Source organism: Triticum urartu, chromosome 7A (genome assembly GCF_056163025.1).
Source record: "Triticum urartu cultivar PI428250 chromosome 7A, HENAU_Tu73, whole genome shotgun sequence".
Classification (NCBI taxonomy): Eukaryota; Viridiplantae; Streptophyta; class Magnoliopsida; order Poales; family Poaceae; genus Triticum; species Triticum urartu.
Window position 1 is genome coordinate 215,590,973 of NC_141879.1, and position 12,517 is coordinate 215,603,489.

The following is a 12,517-nucleotide window of genomic DNA, read 5'->3' on the forward strand; positions in this document are numbered from 1 at the left end:
TTGTGATAAGATAGATTGTAACGAGCAACAAGTAACAAAAGTAAATAAAGTGCAGCAAGGTGGCCCAATCCTTTTGTAGCAAAGGACAAGCCGGAACAAACTCTTATAACAGGAAAAGCGCTCCCGAGGACACATGGGAATATCGTCAAGCTAGTTTTCATCACGTTCATATGATTCGCATTCGATACTTTGGTAATTTGATATGTGGGTGGACTGGTGCTTGGGTGTTGTCCTTACTTGAAAAAGCATCCCACTTATGATTAACCTCTATTGCAAGCATCCGCAACTACAACAAAAGTATTAAGGTAAACCTAACCATAGCATGAAACATATGGATCCAAATCAGCCCCTTACGAAGCAACACATAAACTAGGGTTTAAGCTTCTGTCACTCTAGCAACCCATCATCTACTTATTACTTCCCAATGCCTTCCTCTAGGCCCAAATAATGGTGAAATGTTATGTAGTCGACGTTCACATAACACCACTAGAGGCTAGATAACATACATCTTATCAAAATATCAAACAAATACCAAATTCACATGACTACTAATAGCAAGACTTCTCCCTTGTCCTCAGGAACAAACATAATTACTCACAAAGCATATTCATGTTCATAATCAAAGGGGTAATGATATGCATATAGGATCTGAACATATGATCTTACACCAAATAAACCAACTAGCATCAACTACTAGGAGTAATCAACACTACTAGCAACCTACTAGCACCAATCCCGGACTTTGAGACAAGAATTGGATACAAGAGATGAACTAGGGTTTGGAGATGAGATGGTGCTGGTGAAGATGTTGATGGAGATTGCCCTCTCCCGATGAGAGGAGCGTTGGTGATGACGATGGTGATGATTTCCCCCTCCCGGAGGGAAGTATCCCCGGTAGAACAGCTCTGCCGGAGCTCTAGATTGGTTCCAACAAGGTTCCGCCTCGTGGCGGCGGAGTCTCGTCCCGAAAAGTTCCTTCTGATTTTTTCTCATCGATAGACTTCATATAGGAGAAGATGGACGTCGGAGAGCCACCAGGTTGCCCACAAGGTAGGGGGGCGCGCCCTAGGGGGGCGCCCCCACCCTCGTGAGCAGGGTGTGGGCCCCCTGGCCTTCATCTTTGGCAAGGATTTTTCTTTATTTATTTTAAGATGTTCCGTGGAGTTTCAGGACTTTTGGAGTTGCACAGAATAGGTCTCTAATATTTGCTCCTTTTCCAGCCCAAAATTCCAACTGCCGGCATTCTCCCTCCTTATGTAAACCTTGTAAAATAAGAGAGAATAGCCATAAGTATTGTGACATAAAGTGAAATAACAGTCCATAATGCAATAAATATCGATATAAAAGCATGATGCAAAATGGACGTATCAACAACCCCAAGCTTAGACCTCACTTGTCCTCAAGCGAAGAGCCGATAACAATAAATATGTCCTCATGTTTAGAGGTAGAGGCGTCGATAAAAATAAAATACGGACATGAAGGCATCATGATTATTCTCATAACAGCAACATATATAGATTTTGTCATATGATTACTTATGTTCAAGTGATGATCTATTCACAATACAAAAGTATAAATCATAAACCTTATTGGCCTCCGACAAACTATAATCTCCGTCATTGAAGCAATTGCAATTTATCATAACATCGGAAAGAGTCTATGTCAGAGCTAAAAAGCAAGTCCACATACTCAACTATCATTTAGTCCTCCATAATTGCTAACACTCACACAATACTTGTGGTTACGGAGTTTTAATCGGACACAGAGAAAGATAGGGGCTTATAGTTTTGCCCCACAACCTTTTACCTCAAGGGTAATGTCAACAATAATGGTTCATGCTCCCCTACATCCAATTAGATATATATATATATATATATATATATATATATATATATATCATGTTCTTTCCAACATGCTGAGCTTGCCAAAGGATAAAACTAAAAGGGAAAGCTGAAGATCACCGTGACTCTTGCATAAGGTAGAAGATAATAATAAAGGATGGGCCCTTCGCAGAGGGAAGCAGAGGTTGCCATGCGCTTTTATGGTTGGATGCATAAAATCTCAATGCGAAAGAACGTCACTTTATATTTCCCCTTGTGATATGAACCTTTATTATGCAGTCCGTCGCTTTTATTACTTCCACATCACAAGATCGTATAAAGCTTATTTCTCCCACACCAATCAATCATACATATTTAGAGCAATTTTTATTGCTTTGCACCGATGACAACTTACTTTAAGGATCTTACTCAATCCATAGGTAGATATGGTGGACTCTCATGGCAAAACTGGTTTAAGGGTATTTGGAAGCACAAGTAGTATTTCTACTTGGTGATGAGAATTTGGCTAGCATGAGGGGGAAAGGCAAGCTCGACAAGTTAGAGGATCCATGACAACATACTTTATCTCAGATATAAGAAAGACATAACTCATTACATTGTCTTCCTTGTCCAACATCAACTCTTTAGCATGTCATATTTTAATGAGTGCTCCCAATCATAAAAGATGTCAATGATAATATATCTATATGTGAAAACCTTTCTTTCCTTATTACTTCCTATTAATTGCAACAATGACCAAAGCTATGTTTGCCAACTCCCAACAACTTTTAATCATCATACTCTTTCTATGTGAAGTCATTACTCTCAATAAGATCAATATGAACTTTTTGTTTCTTTTTATTCCTTTTCTCTTTTCTTTTATTCACCCAAGATCATGGCAAAATAATCAAGGCCTTGACTCAACACTAATCTTTATTATATATAGCTCACGGACTCGATTACAAAGAGAGATCATAAAGAAAAACTCAAAACTAGATCATGCCATAAACTTTATTCTACTAGATCAAGATACTACTAATAGGATCGAACTAAGAAAAACGGTAAAGATAGGAGTTGTGATGGTGATACGATACCGGGGCACCTCCCCCAAGCTTGGCAGTTGCCAAGGGGAGTGCCCGTACCCATGTGATTATATCTCCTTTGTCGGTGAAGAAGGTGGTAGTGTTGTTGATGATGCGGGCTTGTCATCCATCTTCCAAGGCATAGGTTCACCATCATAGAAGGATGATCGAGTCTCTGGAATCCTCGAATCTGCAGCCAAACTCATTCTTTTGAATCTATATTCATACTCACAGTTTTGGTTTTGCAGGTCATAGATTTGGGCTTGCAGGTGCTCGATCTTCTCATATAGCTTGAAGATGGCCTCCTCGGTGTTCTTGGCATCCGGCTTGTAGTTGTTAGTGAACTCCGCGAGCATCGTGTGGCTAGCGTTGACTCCACGCTCCACCATCCCTTGGCACTTGAAAACTTGTTGCTCCATTGCTTCAAGCCTCGTCTCCACGCTTCCGGTTCCCTTTGGTCCCTCAACATCGCGGATGTGCAACAACCCATCACGCATCTCAATGGTTTGAGGGTGTCGCAGCACCTCCGCGAGGTAAGGGTTGATGACCTTCTCGAAGAACTTGTCCTTGGAGGCGCTTGGGGCCGTCATGATAACCTAGATCTGTCAGAAAAACAGCTCGAAACAAAAACAGGAGATTTTTGCGTGATACGGGTGTCAAAACCTTCGGGAGAATATATAATGAATTTTTACCAACCAAAATACATATCGTGCAAGAAAACAGAGTCCGGAAGGCACACGAGGTGCTCATGAGGTAGGGGGGCGCGCCCACCACCCTCGTGGGGCCCTCGTGTCCTTCCCGGACTGCTACTTATTTTTTCTATTTTTCTAAATATTCCAAAACGGAGAAATATTGCCTTAAAATTTTTTTTGGAGTCGGTTTACTTACCGTACCACATACCTATTCCTTTTCGGAGTCTGAAACGTTCCAGAAAGTGTCCCTTATGTATTCCTCCGGGGTTATGGTTTCAATAATATTGGTTTCAACATTTATGGGATTACCTGAGATATAATGTTTGATTCTTTGACCGTTTACCACCTTCGGATTTGTGCCCTCGAAGTTGTTGATCTTTGTGGCACCGGAACGGTAGACCTCTTCGATAACATAGGGGCCTTCCCATTTAGAGAGAAGTTTTCCTGCAAAAAATCTTAAACGAGAGTTGTATAGCAATACATAATCACCTACATTAAACTCACGCTTTTGTATCCTTTTGTCATGCCATCTTTTAACTTTTTCTTTAAACAGCTTGGCATTTTCATAAGCTTGGGTTCTCCATTCATCAAGTGAGCTAATATCAAATAACCTCTTTTCACCGGCAAGTTTGAAATCATAGTTGAGCTCTTTAATGGCCCAATATGCCTTATGTTCTAGTTTGAGAGGTAAGTGACATGCTTTTCCATAAACCATTTTATACGAAGACATACCCATAGGATTTTTATATGCAGTTCTATAAGCCCATAATGCATCATCAAGTTTCTTGGACCAATTCTTTCTAGACCTATTAACAGTCTTTTGCAAAATTAATTTGAGCTCTCTGTTGCTCAATTCTACTTGACCACTAGACTGTGGGTGATAAGGAGATGCAATTCTATGATTAACATCATACTTAGCAAGCATTTTACGGAAGGCACCATGAATAAAGTGTGAACCACCATCAGTCATTAATTATCTAGGGACTCCAAACCCCGGGAAAATAACTTCCTTAAGCATTTTAATATAAGTGTTATGATTAGCACTACTAGTTGGAATAGCTTCTACCCACTTAGTAACGTAATCAACATCAACTAAAATATGTGTGTATCCATTAGAGGCAGGAAAAGGTCCCATATAATCAAAGACCCAAACATCAAATGGTTTAATAACAAGAGAATAATTCATAGGCATTTCTTGACGTCTACTAATATTACCAATTCTTTGACATTCATCACAAGACAAGACAAACTTACGGGCATCTTTGAAGAGAGTAGGCCAATAAAAACCAGATTGCAATACCTTATGTGCAGTTCTATCTCCAGCGTGGTGTCCTCCATAAGCCTCGGAATGACACTTGCGTAGGATCTGTTCCTATTCATGCTCACGTACACAACGTCTAATAACACCATCTACTCCTTCTTTATAAAGATGTGGGTCATCCCAAAAGTAATGTCTTAAATCATAGAAAAACTTTTTCTTTTCCTGGTATGTGAAGCTAGGTGGTATAAACTTAGCAACAATATAATTAGCATAATCAGCATACCATGGAGTACTATGAGAAGTACTTATAACATTTAATTGTTCATCAGGAAAGCTATCATTAATAGGTAGTGGGTCATCAAGAATATTTTCTAATCTAGACAAGTTGTCTGCAACGGGGTTCTCAGCTCCCTTTCTATCAACAATATGCAAATCAAATTCTTGTAGCAAGAGAACCCATCTAATAAGTCTAGGTTTAGCATATTTCTTTTCCATAAGATATTTAATAGCAGCATGATCAGTTTGAATAGTTACTTTAGAATCAACAATATAAGATCTGAACTTATCACAAGCAAATACAACTGCTAAAAGCTCTTTTTCAGTAGTAGCATAATTTCTTTGAGCATTGTCTAGAGTCTTACTAGCATAATGAATAACATTTAATTTCTTATCAACTCTTTGCCCTAGAACATCACCTACAACATAATCACTAGCATCACACATAATTTCAAAGGGTAGGTTCCAATCAGGTGGCTGAACAACAGGTGCAGAGACTAATGCTTTCTTAAGTATTTCAAATGCTTCTACACAATCATCATCAAAGACAAATGGTATATCTTTTTGTAATAAATTAGTCAGAGGCCGAGATATTTTTGAAGTCCTTAATGAACCTCCTATAAAATCCAGCGTGACCAAGGAAACTTCTTATACCTTTGATGTCCTTGGGACATGGCATCTTTTCAATAACATCAACCTTGGCTTTATCAACTTCAATACCTCTTTCAGAAACTTTATGCCCCATGACAATACCTTCATTAACCATAAAGTGGCACTTTTCCCAATTCAAGACAAGATTAGTTCCTTCACATCTCTGCAAAACTCAATCAAGACTGCTCAAGCAATCATTAAAAGAGGAACCATAGAAGGAAAAGTCGTCCATGAAAACATCACAAATCTTTTCACAAAAGTCAGAGAATATAGCCATCATGCATCTTTGAAAGGTAGCAGTTGCATTACATAAACCAAAAGGCATACGTCTATAAGCAAAAGTACCAAAAGGGCATGTAAAAGTAGTCTTTGATTGATCTCTAGCCGACACGGGTATTTGAGAGAAACCAGAATAACCATCTAGAAAGCAATAGTGTGTATGTTTGCATAATCTTTCAAGCATTTGATCAATAAAAGGTAAGGGGTAATGATCTTTCTTAGTAGCTTTATTTAATTTGCGGAAATCGATTACCATCCTATAGCCTGTGATAATTCTTTGTGGAATCAATTCATCTTTTATCATTAGGAACAACAGTAATACCTCCCTTCTTAGGGACACAATGGACAGGACTTACCCACTCACTATCAGCAACGGGATAGATTATACCTGCCTCCAGAAGCTTTAGTATTTCTTTTCTTACCACTTCTTTCATTTTAGGATTCAGACGTCGTTGAGGATCACGAACTGGTTTGGCATCTGCTTCCAAATTTATTTTATGTTGACATAGAGTGGGACTAATGCCCTTAAGATCATCAAGAGTATATCCAATAGCAGCACGATGCTTCCTCAGAGTTTTCAATAATCTTTCTTCTTCATGCTCTGTAAGGTTAGCACTAATAATAACAGGATATATCTTCTTTTCATCAAGATAAGCATATTTAAGATTATCAGGCAAAGGTTTAAGCTCAAACACAGGATCACCCTTCGGTGGACGAGGATCCCCTAAAATTTCAACAGGCAAATTATGTTGCAGAATAGGTTCCTGTTTAAAGAATACTTCATCTATTTCCCTTCTTTCATTCATGAACATATCATTTTCATGGTCTAGCAAATAGTGTTCTAAAGGATCACTAGGAGGTACGGCAATAGAAGCAAGACCAATAATTTCATCCTTACTAGGTAATTCTTCCTCACGATGTTGTTTGCTAAATTTAGAGAAATTAAACTCATGAACCATATCATCCAAGCCAATGGTAACAACATTCTTTTTGCAATCTATCCTAGCATTCACAGTGTTCAAAAAGGGTCTACCAAATATAATGGGACAAAGCTATCTTGCGGAGAAGTAAGAACAAGAAAATCAACAGGATATTTAGTTTTCCCACACAAGACTTCAACATCTCTAACAATTCCAATTGGTGAAATAGTATCTCTATTGGCAAGTTTAATTGTGACATCAATACCTTCTAACTCAGCAGGTGCAATTTCATTGCTTATTTCTTTGTATAAGTCAATAGGTATTGCACTAGCACTAGCACCCATATCACATAAGCCATGATAACAATGATCTCCTATTTTAACAGAAATAACAGGCATGCCTACCACAGGTCTAAGTTTATCTTTATCATAAGGTTTAGCAATTCTAGCAGTTTCACCTTTGAACTGAATAACATGCCCATCAATATTATCACACAAGAGATCTTTAACAATAGCAATATTATGTTCCACTTTAACTTGCTTAGGAGGTGTATAAGTTCTAATATTGCTTTTACGAACAACAGTTGAAGCTTTAGCATGATCCTTTATTCTAATAGGGAAAGGTGGTTTCTCAACATAAGAAGTAGGAACAATAGGATCATTATAAGTGACAGTCTTTTCTTCAACTTTAATAGGTGCAGCTACTTTTACTTCTATGGGAGGATGATATTTAAACCACTTCTCCTTAGGGAGATCAACATAAGTAGCAAAAGATTCATAGAAAGAAGCTACTATCTCAGAGTCAAGTCCATATTTAGTGCTAAACTTACGGAAAATATCGGTGTCCATAAAAGATTTAACACAATCAAACTTAGGTGTCATACCTAACTCCTTACCTTCGTCGAGGTCCCAATCTTCAGAGTTGCGTTTAATTCTATCCAATAAATTCCATCTGAATTCAATAGTCTTCATCATAAAAGAGCCAGCACAAGAAGTATCGAGCATGGTGCGATTGTTATCAGAAAGCCGAGCATATAAATTTTGAATAATCATTTCTCTTGAGAGCTCATGATTGGGGCACGAATATAACATTGATTTAAGCCTCCCCCAAGCTTGAGCGATGCTTTCTCCTTCGCGAGGCCAGAAATTATATATATAATTGCGATCACGATGAACAAGATGCATAGGGTAATACTTTTGATGAAATTCCAACTTCAATCTTTTATAGTCCCATGATCTCATATCATCACATAGCCTATACCATATCAATGCATCTCCCTTCAAAGATAAAGGGAAGACCTTCTTAGCAACATCATCGGGTATACCTGCAAGCTTAAATAATCCACAAACTTCATCCTCATATATTAAGTGCTCATCAGGATGCTTTGTTCCATCTCCTGTAAAAGGGTTAGCTAGCAGTTTTTCCATCATACCCGAAGGAAATTCAAAAGGAGTTTCATTTTCAATAGGTTCAGTAGGTTGAGGAGCAACTCTTTGCTCTACTGGACGGGGTGAAGATACCCCGAACAAGCCCCTCAGAGAATTACTTTCCATAGTAACAAGTGACAGTAAATTTCAGCACACTATATAAATTTTTCCTTACCAAATTCCACCTACCAAAGGTGCTACACTCCCCGACAACGGCGCCAGAAAAGAGTCTTGATGACCCACAAGTATAGGGGATATATCGTAGTCCTTTCGATAAGTAAGAGTGTCGACCCCAACGAGGAGCAGAAGGAAATGATAAGCGGTTTTCAGCAAGGTATTCTCTGCAAGTACTGAAACAAGTGGTAACAGATAGTTTTGTGATAAGATAGATTGTAACGAGAAACAAGTAACAAAAGTAAATAAAGTGCAGCAAGGTGGCCCAATCCTTTTGTAGCAAAGGACAAGCCGGAACAAACTCTTATAACAGGAGAAGCGCTCCCGAGGACACATGGGAATATCGTCAAGCTAGTTTTCATCACGTTCATATGATTCGCGTTCGATACTTTGATAATTTGATATGTGGGTGGACCGGTGCTTGGGTGTTGTCCTTACTTGAACAAGCATCCCACTTATGATTAACCTCTATTGCAAGCATCCGCTGTTGGGGAACGTAGTAATTTCAAAATTTTCCTACGCACACGCAAGATCATGTGATTCATAGCAATGAGACGGGAGAGTGTTGTCTACGTACCCAACGCAGACCGACTGCGGAAGCGCTGACACGACGTAGAGGAAGTAGTCGTACGTCTTCACGATCCAACCGATCAAGCACCGAAACTACGGCACCTCCGAGTTCGAGCACACGTTCAGCTCGATGACGATCCCCGGACTCCGATCCAGCAAAGTGCCGGGGAAGAGTTCCGTCAGCATGACGGCGTGGTGACGATCTTGATGAACTACAGCAGCAGGGCCTCGCCTAAACTCCGCTACAGTATTATCGAGGAATATGGTGGCAGGGGGCACCGCACACGGCTAAGGAATAGATCACGTGGATCAACTTGTGTGTCTAGAGGTGTCCCCTGCCTCCGTATATAAAGGAGCCAAGGGGGAGGGCTGGCCGGCCAAGGAGGAGGGCGCAGGAGAGTCCTACTCCCTCTGGGAGTAGGATTCCCCCCCCCCCCAATCCTAGTCCAACTAGGATTCCTCGGAGGGGGAAAAGAGGAGGAGGGGGCCGGCCACCTCTCCTAGTACTAATAGGACTAGGGGAAGGGGGAGGCGCGCAGCCCATCTAGGGCAGCCCCTTCTCTTTTCCACTAAGGCCCACTATGGCCCATATAGCTCCCGGGGGGTTCCGGTAACCCTCCCGGTATTCCGGTAAAATCCCGATTTCACCCGGAACACTTCCGATATCCAAACATAGGCTTCCAATATATCAATCTTTACGTCTCGACCATTTCGAGACTCCTCGTCATGTCCATGATCACATCCGGGACTCCGAACAACCTTCGGTACATCAAAATGTATAAACTCATAATATAACTGTCATCGTAACCTTAAGCGTGCGGACCCTACGGGTTCGAGAACAATGTAGACATGACCGAGACACGTCTCCGGTCAATAACCAATAGCGGGACCTGGATGCCCATATTGGCTCCTACATATTCTACGAAGATCTTTATCGGTCAGACCGCATAACAACATACGTTGTTCCCTTTGTCATCGGTATGTTACTTGCCCGAGATTCGATCGTCGGTATCCAATACCTAGTTCAATCTCGTTACCGGCAAGTCTCTTTACTCGTTCCGTAATACATCATCTCACAACTAACATATTAGTTGTAATGCTTGCAAGGCTTATGTGATGTGCATTACCGAGAGGGCCCAGAGATACCTCTCCGACAATCGGAGTGACAAAACCTAATCTCGAAATACGCCAACCCAACATGTACCATTGGAGACACCTGTAGTACTCCTTTATAATCACCCAGTTACGTTGTGACGTTTGGTAGTACCCAAAGTGTTCCTCTAGTAAACGGGAGTTGCATAATCTCATAGTTATAGGAACATGTATAAGTCATGAAGAAAGCAATAGCAACATACTAAACGATCGGGTGCTAAGCTAATGGAATGGGTCATGTCAATCAGATCATTCAACTAATGATGTGACCTCGTTAATCAAATAACAACTCATTGTTCATGGTTAGGAAACATAACCATCTTTGATTAACGAGCTAGTCAAGTAGAGGCATACTAGTGACACTTTGTTTGTCTATGTATTCACACATGTATTATGTTTCCGATTAATACAATTCTAGCATGAATAATAAACATTTATCATGATTATAAGGAAATAAATAATAACTTTATTATTGCCTCTAGGGCATATTTCCTTCAGTCTCCCACTTGCACTAGAGTCAATAATCTAGATTACACTGTAATGATTCTAACACCCATGGAGCCTTGGTGCTGATCATGTTTTGCTCGTGGAAGAGGTTTAGTCAACGGGTCTGCAACATTCAGATCCGTATGTATCTTGCAAATCTCTATGTCTCCCACCTGGACTAGATCCGGGATGGAATTGAAGCGTTTCTTGATGTGTTTGGTCCTTTTGTGAAATCTGGATTCCTTTGCCAAGGCAATTGCACCAGTATTGTCACAAAAGATTTTCATTGGACCCGATGCACTAGGTATGACACCTAGATCGGATATGAACTCCTTCATCCAGACTCCTTCATTTGCTGCTTCCGAAGTAGCTATGTACTCCGCTTCACATGTAGATCCCGCTATGACGCTTTGTTTAGAACTACACCAACTGACAGCTCCACCATTTAATGTAAACACGTATCCGGTTTGCGATTTAGAATCGTCCGGATCAGTGTCAAAGCTTGCATCAACCTAACCTTTTACGGTGAGCTCTTTGTCACCTCCATATATGAGAAACATATCCCTAGTCCTTTTCAGGTATTTCAGGATGTCCTTTTCAGGTATTTCAGGATGTTCTTGACCGCTGTCCAGTGATCCACTCCTGGATTACTTTGGTACCTCCCTGTTAAACTTATAGCAAGGCACACATCAGGTCTGGTACACAGCATTGCATACATGATAGAGCCTATGGCTGAAGCATAGGGAACATCTTTCATTTTCTCTCTATCTTCTGCAGTGGTCGGGCATTGAGTCTTACTCAATTTCACACCTTGTAACACCGGCAAGAACCCTTTCTTTGCTTGATCCATTTTGAATTTCTTCAAAATTTTGTCAAGGTATGTGCTTTGTGAAAGTCCAATTAAGCGTCTTGATCTATCTCTATAGATCTTAATGCCTAATATGTAAGCAGCTTCACCGAGGTCTTTCATTGAAAAACCCTTATTCATGTATCCCTTTATGCTATCCAGAAATTCTATATCATTTCCAATTAGTAATATGTGATCCACATATAATATCATAAATGCTACAGAGCTCCCACTCACTTTCTTGTAAATACAGGCTTCTCCGAAAGTTTGTATAAAACCAAATGCTTTGATCACACTATTAAAGCATTTATTCCAACTCCGAGAGGCTTGCACCAGTCCATAAATGGATCGCTGGAGCTTGCACACTTTGTTAGCTCCCTTTGGATCAACAAAACCTTCTGGTTGCATCATATACAACTCTTCTTCCAGAAATCCATTCAGAATGCAGTTTTTACATCCATCTGCCAAATTTCATAATTATAAAATGCGGCAATTGCTAACATGATTCGGACAGACTTAAGCATCGCTACGGGTGAGAAGGTCTCATCATAGTCAACCCCTTGAACTTGTCGAAAACCTTTCGCGACAAGTCGAGCTTTGTAGACAGTAACATTACCATCAGCGTCAATCTTCTTCTTGAAGATCCATTTATTCTCAATTGCTAGCCGATCATCGGGCAAGTCAACCAAAGTCCATACTTTGTTCTCATACATGGATCCCATCTCAGATTTCATGGCTTCAAACCACTTTGCGGAATCTGGGCTCACCATCGCTTCTTCATAGTTCGTAGGTTCATCATGATCTAGTAGCATGACTTCCAGAACTGGATTACCGTACCACTCTGGTGCGGATCTTACTCTGGTTGATCTACGAGGTTCAG